Genomic DNA, 13,039 nt, shown 5'->3' with positions numbered 1-13,039 from the left:
GGTGCTCAAAGACAACAGTTATAATCCATTATCTTTTTTACTTGAAACACATCGATGAAAAAATGTTATCATTTTAAGGGAAAGATAATAGTTACAACCCATTGTCTTTTCACTTGAAATACAACGGTGAAAAATCATTATCAGTTTAAGGAAAAGATAATAATTTTTAACCATTGTCTTTGAGTGCCCTATCTTTCTCAATGCATCGATTTATCATGATTTTTTTGGGTCATAGACAATAGTTTTTAACTATTATCTTTTAGTATTTTTGTTATATTGACAATTCATCTAATACGTAGCTAGTGGAAATAAATAAGAAATACACAAGAGGGACACAAGTACAATACAAACATTTTTACTTAGTTCATCGCCTCCTAAGAATATTACGTTCAAGGCCTAGTCCTAATGACTACTACCACTATCCTTCTTATTCTATTATATCTTTCAAAAGTGGAGAAGCCTCTTACAAATATGTTTTACATAAACAATACAAATACAAAAGAAAGATACAAATAGAAATAAGCAATGTAAGTAAAAAGTGTTACAACAATGAATTTTGCTTTTGATCACCGTTGGCTATTTTGGAATGTCTCTTGTTGGTATGGAAATACACTAGCACTTTGTCCTCAAAACTCCAAAATTTGACCTCTTCAAAACACCTTAAAAGCTTCTTTTATAGAGTTATTGTTCGAGCTAATTTTCACCTATCAGTAGACTAATCTTACCCAACAGTCTACTACCTTATAGAATCTGATTGCTTAAACCTAAAAATGGCTCTTTCTTGACCTGCTTGATTACCATTAGTTGACTACTAAAGCCTAAAATCAACTAATCACAAATAGTCAAATCCGTCGAGTTTTGAACTCTTCGTTCGCTTGAACAATGACATCAGTTGACTAATCGTAATCAATTTAATTTTAAAGTTTCCCTACACTACTATGGTGCCCATCAGTTGACTAATAAAACATATCAATTGATTGTTTCGATAGCAAAATATTGTATCAAAATATTATTCATAGTTTCTATAGTAGTGTTGTAGCATCACTGAACCAACCTTTTTTGATCTTTTGTGTCCATTAGTTGATTGATGCACTTATCAATCTGTTGGAGATGAGAGCACAACATCTAATTCAGAATTTTGATATATAACTAAGGTTAAAATTAGATTTGTTGCGATCTAATAAGTTGGTGTTAAGTGTGTAGGAGCAAGTTACTTAACAAATGGTGAAGTTTTGGTTAGGGACTAGGCAATGACTAAAGTCCTAGTGGAACTAGGTAACTGAAGACCTGATTGGAAGTTAGGCAGGAATAAAGTCTTGGTTAGGAATCAAGCATGAAAGTTCTAGTTGGAAACTAGGTGAATCAAGTCCAAGTGGAGTCAGTTGAGAGTTGAAAGCTTGGCAAGATAAGTCCAAGTGGAGTAAGTTGGGAGTTGAAGCTTGACAAACAAGTCCAAGTGGAATCAACTGGGAGTTGTAGCTTGATAACTCAGTCTAGATGAGTCAGTTGGGGGCTAAACATCTAGATCCAAAGTAAGTACGAGTAACTTTACATTCTCCATCATACTCATTACACGCGTAACCATTTTAGAGAAGTAAAGTTTGACAATTACAAGTGATTGGAAGGAGTTCGGTAGATTGGCTGGTGATAACTCTCGATGAGCAAAATCGGAGGGTCCAAGCGACCGTATCTGGGTTAGAGCGACCAGATCATATGTGCGACATAAGCAGCTTCTAGAAGACCAGGAGATGAAACAGTGATCTAGATGAGTCAGATCAAGATTAGGTTTGACTCCTCTCTAGGCTAAAAAGGGATTTCAGTCAAGCAGAGAACGCGGTTAACATTATCTATTAGATAAATGTTGCAGCCATATCAACAGCTTCCAGGAGACCAGAGAGGCTCCAGTAGACTGGGGCTTGCCACCTCAACAACAAAGAAAGGCTATCTATATAGAAGGCCTCGAGGCCAAAACTTTCATAACAACTCAATTTACTCATCACACTCATTCTTGTGCTCATGCTCTAGTGCTCTCATGCTTTCAGTGATACGACAATGATATGCTACAGCTCATGCTTCATTTCTAATCGACAACACTAGCGTAACTTTTCATTATTTCTTGTATTGCCATATCTGTTTTATTTGAACTTAATTTTTAGATTCTTTTTCTAATGATTTCTGCACCTCTCTAGAGGCTTTCTAGAAAAGAGAAATTAAGAAATAAGAATTACTTTATTTTAATTACATCACGTGTTGATTTATATTCTGATTGATAAACTACTAAACCATTCTTGCATATTAATATTATCTTGTCTTACTTGATCAAATTTGTGCTAGTTAAATTATTTCTGTTATGCTATTCTATTTATTTGATTATTATTTTTAAGTTATATTAACTCCTAAAATTTGTAATACTATTCACCCCCTTCTAGCATCAAGTTTGATTCTATAATTTAGTATTAGAGTGGGTTGAGTTGATAGTAATTAGGAAAATTTGGTTAGGTGCATGTCTGGGTTGGGTAAGGAGTACCCTACTTGGTGCATCTAGTCAAGGGAAACTAGTATAAGTTATCTCACCTCACTCTAAACTAGTTAGACTAAGACATTATATTAAAGTTGATTTATCGCTAGAGTCTTAAGTTAGCTTTGTCTTAGAAAGTGATTGTTGTTCTGATTAAGAAAGCCCATGCACCTCACTACTATTTGGAAGTTAATTTAGGAAATTCTTCTCAATTAGATGAAAGAAAAAACTAAATATAATATGGGGCGAACTTTATGCTTTGAGTCAGAACAAATCAATTAAATTAATCTAAGCCTAGTCCAAACCTAATGCAAACCCAAATTATAACCATACCAAATCCAAACCAAAACCAAACCCTGTCCTAGACCTTAACTACAACTTAAATAAATTTGTATGATATATTATTGTGTAACTAACCCAAGGTTTGTAAGAATCTTGAAACAATCCTCTGCAAGAAGTTTTCAGTATAACCCACCCTCCCCTCTTCAATAGTAACAACTTCACCTATTGGAAGGGTGGGTTTTGAACTACCTACAAAAGAAAATGATGACCTAGTTGAGTTCAACAACTGGACAAGTGACTATAAAAGAAAGGCTCAAGCCAATGCTAGAACCACAACTATAAGTAACTCGGGGTAGTTTTGATATGGTCAACTAAGTTCAATTAGGTCCTCTTGTGTTTGATCCTTGTGTCTAAGTGTGCAGGAGCTTAGGAATACAAGAAGTTGAGCGGAAGATGCAGCTAGTAAGAAGCATGACATGGGAAGGGAGTCGATGGGCTCAGTGATTCGAAGGACGAGATGCTGCAGAAGAATACACTGACAGATGAGAAGGATGCATGCGGCAGTTTGAGGGACGAGAAGCTGGGAAGGAAGGTTGCCCAAGGAGAAGGTCGGAGTTGGGTTCAGGTGTGCTCAATTCTGGATGGCCGGAGCATCATCCAAGCGGGCGGAGTGAAAAATGGTTAACAAGGGAAGTTAACCATTTTCGGATAAATAGTGTCGAAGGCACCTTCAAAGGCTTGGAAGGAGTCTTCCATGAACAGTATTGAAGGCACCTTCAAAGGCTTGGAAGGCACCTTCCATGAACAGTACGAAGGTACCTTCAAAGGCTTGAAGGCGCCTTCAATGAACAATACCAACCTCAAGTAATCATTTGTTGCCGTTGAGTTGTAGATAAAACTTTATCCACTTGAAGGTGCCTTGAACTCTTTTGAAGGCACCTTTCACCCATGGATAGGATTTTTCAAGAGCTATAAAAAGGCCTCTGGAGCTAGGAAATAAAACATAACTTGAATAACAAGTATTGTACACTTTCCTAGTCTTTCTTTTAAGCTATCAACTTCTATAAAAAGCTTCTCCACCTGTAATAAAGGAGAATTCTAGTGGAGCTTTCTTCAACGCCTTGGATTAATAACCACCTAGGTTATAACAAAGTAAATAGAATTGTCCTCTTACTTTCTTTTATTTAGTTGTTCAATTAATTTATTATTATTATTGTGCTAGTTTAATCTAATCAAAGGATGGAGAAAGGAGTTTATTTTTTTTTGTAGGCAATTCACCCCCCTCTTGCATGCCCTGCTATGCCAACAAGTGGTATTAGAGCTAGAACACCTCAAAAGGACTAACCGCCGATTGAAGCACTGAGACGATGGTCGGACTGAGCATCTACCCATCGAAGTTCGAGGGAGAATTCGCAAAATGGAAGAAACACATGGAGGTATTCTTTAAAATAGACTTTGAATTACTTTTAATTATTAAATATAATTTTGTAGCTCCCAAAGACCCACAAGGAAATGAAAAAAAAGAATACCAATAGGCTAAGAAGGAGCAAGCAAACTTCATAGCAAATGGATGAACTGAATTCCATTTGCTGAGCATGTTTCCTTTGCAAGAAGTTAGCTGAATCAGTGCCTATGAATTAGTAAAGGAACATTGGGAAAAGTTCCTAGAGCTACACGAAGGTACATTCGAAGCCAAGCTCATAAAATGGGATATGCTCTGGAACCAAATGACCAACCTCTAGATGAAAGAAGAAGAGTCAGTAGCATAACTGCATGCCAAGCTGAAGGAATTAATCATTGGACTTTTGAATCTCGGAGAACATGTAACAAATCGAGATTCATTAACATACGCGTTAAATGCTTTCCCTAGGACACAAGAATGGACGTCTATAGTATACTCCTATTATATTTTAAAAGATCTAGAGGTAAGTTCATTAGAGAGTTTATTTTTAACTTTAGAACTTCATGAATATAGATGTACAGAATTGAAAAAGGAACCCAGATAGAACAACACCTTGAAGGCAAGAATGGACGATTCAAATACTGAAGCGTCAATCGATGAAGATGAAGCAACACTAATGGTAAGAAAATTTAGTAAATTTATTAAATCTAACAAATTTAATAAAGCACAGACTAAGAAACATTCTCGGAGCAAAAGGAAGGTTCGATGCTACAACTGCCAAGGAGAAGGGCACATCAAGGACAATTACCCCGAACTGAAGAAGAAGGAGAAGGACAAGGGAAAAAGACCAACAAGATAGAAGCACAAGAATCTGAAGGTCACATGGTATGAATCGTCATCCTTTGAGTCTAAGATCGAAGCTTACGCCGGACTAGCTCTAATGGCATACCACCAAGGAGAAGATGAAAGCAGCTCAGAGATGAGCATTGATGAAGGAGGAGGATCATTAGAGGAAAGCTATGATGAAGGGGGAGTATCAGAACATGAGGTAAGTGAGGTACGTGCGCTATCTCCCAAACAATCTTTTGAATTTATCAAAATGTTATTTAAGAATATAATACAATTAAGAGAGAATGCTAGGTTAAAATTAAACTTAACAAATTCATGTCCCTTAGATATATTTGATAATTTAAAGATAGAAAATGAAAAATTGAAAATAGAAATAAAAAAGTTAAAAAATGACCATGCAGGTTCAAACGATTTAAAAAAAATCAAAATTTAGAAATTATAATAGAATCAACTAGTCCATTATAAATCACCAGTGACGAATTAAGAAATTTTCTAAAAATTATGTACCTCCTAAATTTTTAGTAACTTCAGTAGGATGGAACCTATATTGAGTTTCAAAATCTTTTTTAAATTAAACTCTATTTTTTTAATAATTAGGATAAGAATTGTCTCAATTAGAAAAAATAATTTTTAAAATTTTTCTATTTTTATTTCGAGTTAATTTTTACTGTTGAGTTATTTTTTTTATAAAATTATTAACAAAAATTATACTTTAAAATTTAAATTTATTTTTCAGACTTAAATTTTGAAAATCTTATTTTTTTTGTGATAAAACATAATACTCTCCATTCTTACAAATATTTTCATTTTTTTTCAAATAATATCTGATTTATTACAAATTATTTTTCTGAAAAGATAATTTTTAATATTAAAAATTTAATAACATTTAAATTTTGAAAATTTTATTTTTTTTGTCGTTAAACAATGTGTTTCATGCATCTACGAAAAATAATAAAATTTTTAGAGTTGAAAAAATATTTTTAAAGATTTATTTTCAAAAATTAGTTTCTATATTAAAATAATTTATTTCTTTTTAAATACAAAGTATTTTTTTTTATAAATTTTTCTATTGATCTATCTTATTCTAATTAGATTTAACAAATATTTTCAATTTTTAGAAATAGAAAAGTAATTTTTATATTATTTGTGTAAAAATGGAAGCTTAATTATTTAAAATAGAATATGTTCAATTTTTTTTTGAAAAATATTACCCTACTAGCAGTGTTTGTAATGTACCCTTAAAACTATTTGTTTTACAATTTATTATATTTTTTCTTATTTTTTTATGCGATCGAAGGAGGAGAAGTAAGTATAAGTTCAGGGGAAGTTAGGATTTTTTAGATTTAGGATTTTTACTTATTTTGCAAGCAATTTGTTATCTACTTTAGTTGTGTTATTTCATTTTTAATACTAACTTAAACTTGAATTGATGTACATAAAAAAGGAAATGATTTATAAGTACCCCATGATAATTTTGGTGTGATCAATCAAGTTCAGTTAGATCCTGTTGTATTTGATCCTTGTGTCTAAGTGTGCAGGAGTTTAGGAATATAAGAAGTTGAGCGAAAGACGTAGTTAGTTAGAAGGATGGCATGGGAAGGGAGTCGAGGGGTTAGGTGCATCCGAAGAACGAGATGATGCAGAAGAGTACACCGACAGATAAGAAGGACGCGTGTGGTGGTCCGAGGGATGAGAAGCCGCAGAGGAAGGCTGCTCAAGGAGAAGACCAGAATTGAGTTCGAGTGAACTCAATTCCGAACGGCTAGAGCATCACCCAAGCAAGTATAGCAAAAAAGAGTTAATAAGGGTAGTTAATCATTTTCAGATGAACAGTGTCAAAGGCGCCTTCAAAGGCTTGGAAGACGCATTCCATGAATAGTACCGAAGGCGCCTTCTGTTCATGGAAGTCACCTTCCATGAATAGTACGAAGGCATCTTCAAAGGCTTGAAGGCATCTTCAGTGAACAGTACCAGCCTCAAGTAACCGTTTGTTGCAGTTGAGTTATGGATAAAACTTTATCCACTTGAAGGCACCTTGAGCCCTTTTAAAGGTGTCTTCCATGGATAGAATTTTTTAGGAGCTATAAAAAGGTCCTTGGAGCTAGAAAATTAAATATAACTTAAACAACAAGTATTGTACACTTTCCTAGTCTTTCTTTTGAGCTATCAACTTCTGTAAGAGGCTTCTCCGCCCGCAATAAAGGAGAATTCTAGTGGAGTTTTCTTCAATGCTTTGGATTAATAACCACCTAAGTTGTAACCAAGTAAATAGAATTATCCTCTTACTTTATTTTATTTAGTTGTTTAATTAATTTATTATTATTATTGTGCTAATCTAATCTAATCAAAGGATCCAGGAAGGGGTTTATTTTTTTTTAGGCAATTCACCCATTCTTGTTGACCTCGCTACATCAACAACAACTACATTATAATGTTGGCTAACTTAGGAACAATTGAGAAAAGTTGGGTTGTTCAATAGCACTAAGCAACTCTGGGATAAGCTAATCAAGTTACACGAAGGTTCAACTGACTCATGAATGGTAAAGAAAGATCTGCTACTAAGTCAATTCGAGAACATTGAAATGAAAGAAAATGAATCAGTAAGTTAGCTCCATAGCCGCTAAAGAAATCTTGAATGACATCCATGCAATCAGCGAACAAGTCGATAATCATGACTTGATCAGGTATTCACTTAAGGCATTTCCAAGGACCAATTTATGAGCATCAATGGTTGATGTTTATAAAGTATCTAAGGATGCGTCAATTATAAAATTAGATGATTTTTTTTGTGATTTTGAACTTCATGAACATATTGACCTTGATCAGAAAAAGAAGGGTATAACTTTGATTGCAAGAAAATCTAAGCCAAAATCCAAATTGAAAGAAGAGACCAAGTCAAAATCAGAGTCTGAATCAACATCTGACGAAGATGATCTATCTTTAGAAGTCATGCACTTGGTTAAATGGATGATCCAACAAAAGTTCAACTAAAGATTTGTGAAAAAGGAAATCTCTAAGAAGGATCTGACAAATGTTTAGTGCTTCAAATGAAAGAAGAAGGGCCATTGATGCATCTATTTTATATAGAGATTTCTGATTAGCTTTGTTGCATTTCTTAACCAACTTTGCATGCAATTAACTCATGTTTACATCTCATAATGCTTCATTTTGATTTATTTCTAGTTCGTGCTACTGCTCTTCTGCATTTCTTGTGCTAGGGCATGAAACGGAATGAAAACAAGGATTGAAGATCAAGGAATGAAGCTCCCAAGGCTGAACACGGGTGGCTATGCATAGTGGCATGACCCGTGTTCCTTTTTATTAGAGAAACATGGGTAGCTGTGCCTAGTAGCATGACCATGTTGGTGCGGGAAGCATCTGACGATCGAACCTATATTTTGATTATGTCAAAGGATCTAAAGTTAAGTTATTTTGTTATCTAACGAATTTGATTGAGATTGCAGGAAAGTCCTAAGTGTACTTAGACAAAAGTCCTAGCTGCAGTTAGACACATGTAAAATCCTAGGGGGTGGTAATCCTAGGTGAGGAAAAGTCCTAGCTGCGGTTAGGCAAAGGGAAAACCCTAGGGGGCAGTAACCCTATGTCCTAGGGTGTGGTAACCCTAGGCGAAAAGTTTTGATGGGTCGAGAGATTCGGGCAAAATCCTAGGGGGTGGTAACCCTAGGTTGAAATCCTGGTGCCGCGAACTGGGTGGAAGACTGGACGAGTCGTGGAGCGGTTGCCCAGCATGAAGACCAGAAGCTTCGAACGCTGAGTAAAAGTCTAGTTGCTCTGAAGGATCAATTGGCAACAGGTAAACTCTCTTAAGTGTTGTAGGTGAGAACACATTCCCCGGTGAGGGAACAGTAGGCGTTGGTTCGACTTAGAGTTTTCAGAGGGAAAATCCAAAGTCAGAACTGGACAGTCCGATGACTGTTAAAATTACATTTATTTGTCTTATTTTATTGTGCTAACTCTGTTTTGTAGGGTATACTTTATTTGTAGACTAACATACCTTGCAGGACGTAATGTAAACAAGAAAGCCTCGGATAAACAGTCCCGGGGCATCCTCCATGGAGCTTGGAGGCGCTTTGGGTCACATGGTCGACAACCCTTCAGTAAGGCACGAGGGCTCCCTCCATGGAGCTTGGGGGTGCCCTAGATGCTGGAAGGAGGGCCCCCCCAATGGAGGTTGAGGGTGCCCTGGATGCTGATGGAGGGCGCCTTCAATGGAGCTTGGAGGCACCCTTAGGAGGATAAGTAGCAACGAAACAGGGCTTATCTATGCGCGGCTGAACTGGGGATTGGAGGCGCCCTCAATGAGGTTGAGGGCGCCCTCAACAGGCTATATATGCCTGGTTCGACCAACAGCAAGGATACAACAAAATCTGACAATCATTCTTCTATGTGCTGCTCAAAGATCAATCCGACAAAGTTGTAACTCAACCCCGACGACCAGAAGCTTCAACTTTACTATTCTAAGTCGTCAGTATAATTTTCTTTATTACTTTAATATTGTAATTCAAAAATATAATTTTTCGAACTGATAATGATTGTCCAAAGTAAACGCTTAACAAGCGTGGGCCTTAGAGTAGGAGTCACCACATGCTCCAAACCAAGTAAAACTCTTGGTGTTCGTGTGTTTGCATTATTGTTTTATTTCCGCTGCGTATTACTCGAAAGTTTTCCGAAACGAACGTAAAAGCCATGAGCACTATTCACCACCTCTAGCACTTTCGATCCTACAGACCCATGTTCTTCTCTACTGCCAAACCAGATCACTCATGCCCAATGGCACGAGCCATGCTCAACCACCATCAGTGATCATGGGCTCTAGTGCCAAATGGCACAACCCATGCTTGACCACTCTCTGAAGCAACATTACCTGACACGGGCACCTATGCCCAGCGGCATGACCCATGTCGGGCTTCTGCCTCCTCACTTATTTAAGGTTCTCATGCCATTTTGAAGGGGATCCAATCAAGAAACCATCTAAGGGTTCCAAGGAGGCTTGAGGAGGAGATCCAAGCACCATCCACACCATCTGGGTTGAGGAACAAGGCCAAGAACATCTGGGAAGCAAGATCAAACCTAAGCCTCTTCTCTCTTTTCTACATTTCTTTGAGATTTTAATTGGATTTATGAATTGTGAACCTGTTTTGTGATTGTAACTGTACATTTATGGGATAAACTCTGGATTCTAGGATTAGGGAGTAGCTTTTTACGCTGTAAACACTATATCTTTGGATCTAAGCATGTCTAAATCTTCTTATTTTATGATATGTGATTTATGGTTCGAATACACTATATTATCATGATCTAGATGCCAAAAGCATGAGATTTGTATCCTACGAGAGATTTGGAGATGAACCTAAAGGTGAATCTAACCATCTGACTTGTAGAAAATCGAGATGTGGAGAGTCGGCTATGAAAGTAGATTGGTAAGCCATAAGGAACCCTAGATTATCATAGAACTTAATGGATTAATTTTAATTCCATCACATAGTATGAGGATGTCTATTTATAGGTCGGGGGGGGGGGGGGGGGCTCGTGATAGGGCCCTACTTAGGTTATGATCTCTGACCTGATCCACTCTGAAAGTAGTCAATCATTGAGATTAATATGTTAGTGTAGTTCTAAAAATTCACATTGGTTACATAATATAGTCTACCTACATAAATCAACATTAAGGATAGACAGTCAAAGATAGATCAAGTGTTTATTTGCATAAAAGTGAAACTGAAGTCCTAGAATCACTCTTTCTCTGACTATCTACATCACTTTCTGCTGTGTTATTGTTTCTCTGTTGCATAGCTATTACTCATTTGCTACTTTACTACTGATTGAGTGAGTCCCCTTTGATTGGACCATTACTATCTATTTTTTCTTTCTAAGGATTGTTCTCTCTCTCTCTCTCTCTCTTTTCTATGCTCTCTTTAGCTGTTGATCTCTATGTCCGTGACACCCTACACCTTTGATTTAGTCTAGACAATTGAATCTGATTAGTAAGATGGATTCAGTCATCAATCCCTATGGATTTGATCTTTAATACTTGATGATCCGACCATCACTTACAGTTATATCACATCAAGTTCTTTTTTATTTCTTCACTATTTGCATTTGTTTGGATTTGTCTTCACTCTATTTCTTTGCTTTATCTTTTTAGGAATCACTCTTGTTCATGCACAAAACTTAAAGGTCAGTAGATTTACCTTTTGATTCAGAGAACGATTGTACATACCATCAAAGGTTGAGGGAGAATCAAGAGATGGAGTATAACCAAGATCCAAATACTCCTAATCTATTCATGGACAATAGCAATAAGCCTCTTGGTGACTATGCATCACCAAGTGTAAGAGGGGTTAGATCAAGTATTGCTAGAACCACTAAAGAGGCAAATAACTTTGAACTAAAGCCAACTCTAATTCATATGGTTCAACGATCCCAATTTAGTGGAGCTCCAATGGAAGTCCCAATTTGCATCTAGAAATTTTTTTGGAGATCTATGGTACTTTAAAGCAAAATGGAGCTTCTGCTGATGCCATTCGACTTATGTTGTTCCCGTTCTCATTGAGAGACAAAGCCAAGTTGTGGCTTTCATCACTTTCCCGGGAGTGCATATCCACATGAGATCAGTATGAGTTGAAGTTTTTGAGTAAATTTTACCCACCTAGCAAGATAGCCCATATGAGATATTTTATCACTAATTCCATACAAAATGATGGGGAGTCTCTATTTGAATCTTGGGATTGTTACAAAAACCTTCTGCAACAATGCCCCCACCATAGAATTGAAAGATGGTTGGCTATTCATACCTTTACAATGGAATCTCTTACCCTACAAAAGTATCTTTAGACTCAGCTGCTGAAGGAGTTATAATGAACAGGACACTAGAGGATGCCGAGGAAATTATAGAGTGTAGCATTTAACCATCATCAATGGGTCAATGAGAGATGTAGTTCAGTTCAAGACTTAAGGATGCATCAAGTGAATCAAGTGGATTTGATGGCAGTCTATTTAGATATGATAAGAAAGCAATTAGATTCGATGAATATGAACCCTTCAAATGTTATTGTTGCTTCTTGTGAGGTCTATGGGAAATCTAGGTATAATAAGGAGGATTGTTTAGTATTGGCATCCATGCAGGGAAGTCAAGTGGAGTATGTTGATGTAATCAACGATTTTAACCAAAGGACAAACAATCCCTATTCCAACACCTACAACCTAGGATGGAGGAATCATCCTAACTTTTCTCATTGAACCAATCAAGGACAATTCCCAAGCCAAGGAGGGCACGAGCAAAATTCATAGGCTCAACCACAAAAATCAAGCCTAGATAAAATATTGGAACAATTCATTGCAACTCAATCTGAAGCTAATGATAAATTTTGCTAGCAACACTCTAATCATGAAGTCACAATCAAAGAGTTGAAGGTTTTCGTTAACACATTGTTGAACACACAAAGATGCTAGAGACTTAAGTGGCCAAAATGGCTAGTTCAGTGGCAAGGACCCCCGGTAAATTTCTAGGGTAGTCGAAAGTGAATTTCGTTGAGCATTGTAATGCAGTAAATTCGAGGAGTGGGAAGGTGCTACAAGATGTAAAAAGAAAGATAAAAGATGTACCAAAAAGTTTTTCTGAAGATGAGGACAATTTACAAGGAGCATCCAAGGTGGTAGAGCACTTAAGGAATCTAAAGATCTAGATGATGATCCCTTACTGAATCCCCCAATTCAAACTTATCAACCACCAATCCCATTTCCCCAAAGATTAGGTAAGGTAAAGCAAGATGAAGAATTTGACAAATTTTTAGAAATGATAAAAATGATTTGTGTTGAGGTGCCTCTACTAGATATCATGCACCAAATGTCACAATTTATCAAATTTATGAAGGAAATCATTTCTCACAAGTGGAGGAAGGAGAATCATGAAACGGTCACACTAACTGAAGAATGTGGTGCCATAATTCAGAACGAGCACCCTCCAA

The 13,039-nt window shown here is 36.4% G+C and overlaps 1 non-coding gene across 1 annotated transcript; it reads right to left on the bottom strand.

Annotated features, from left to right (window-relative positions):
- Positions 1-11,735: 11,735 nt before the first annotated feature.
- On the bottom strand, positions 11,736-11,842 carry LOC122007614. The gene has a single exon (XR_006119068.1). It is a non-coding gene; the product is annotated as a small nucleolar RNA R71 (small nucleolar RNA).
- Between the last annotated feature and the right edge of the window lie 1,197 nt (positions 11,843-13,039).

Source organism: Zingiber officinale, chromosome 7B, assembly GCF_018446385.1.
Source record: "Zingiber officinale cultivar Zhangliang chromosome 7B, Zo_v1.1, whole genome shotgun sequence".
NCBI lineage: Eukaryota > Viridiplantae > Streptophyta > Magnoliopsida > Zingiberales > Zingiberaceae > Zingiber > Zingiber officinale.
The sequence above is the reverse complement of the archived record's forward strand: the minus strand, read 5'-3'. Positions and strand labels throughout refer to the sequence as shown.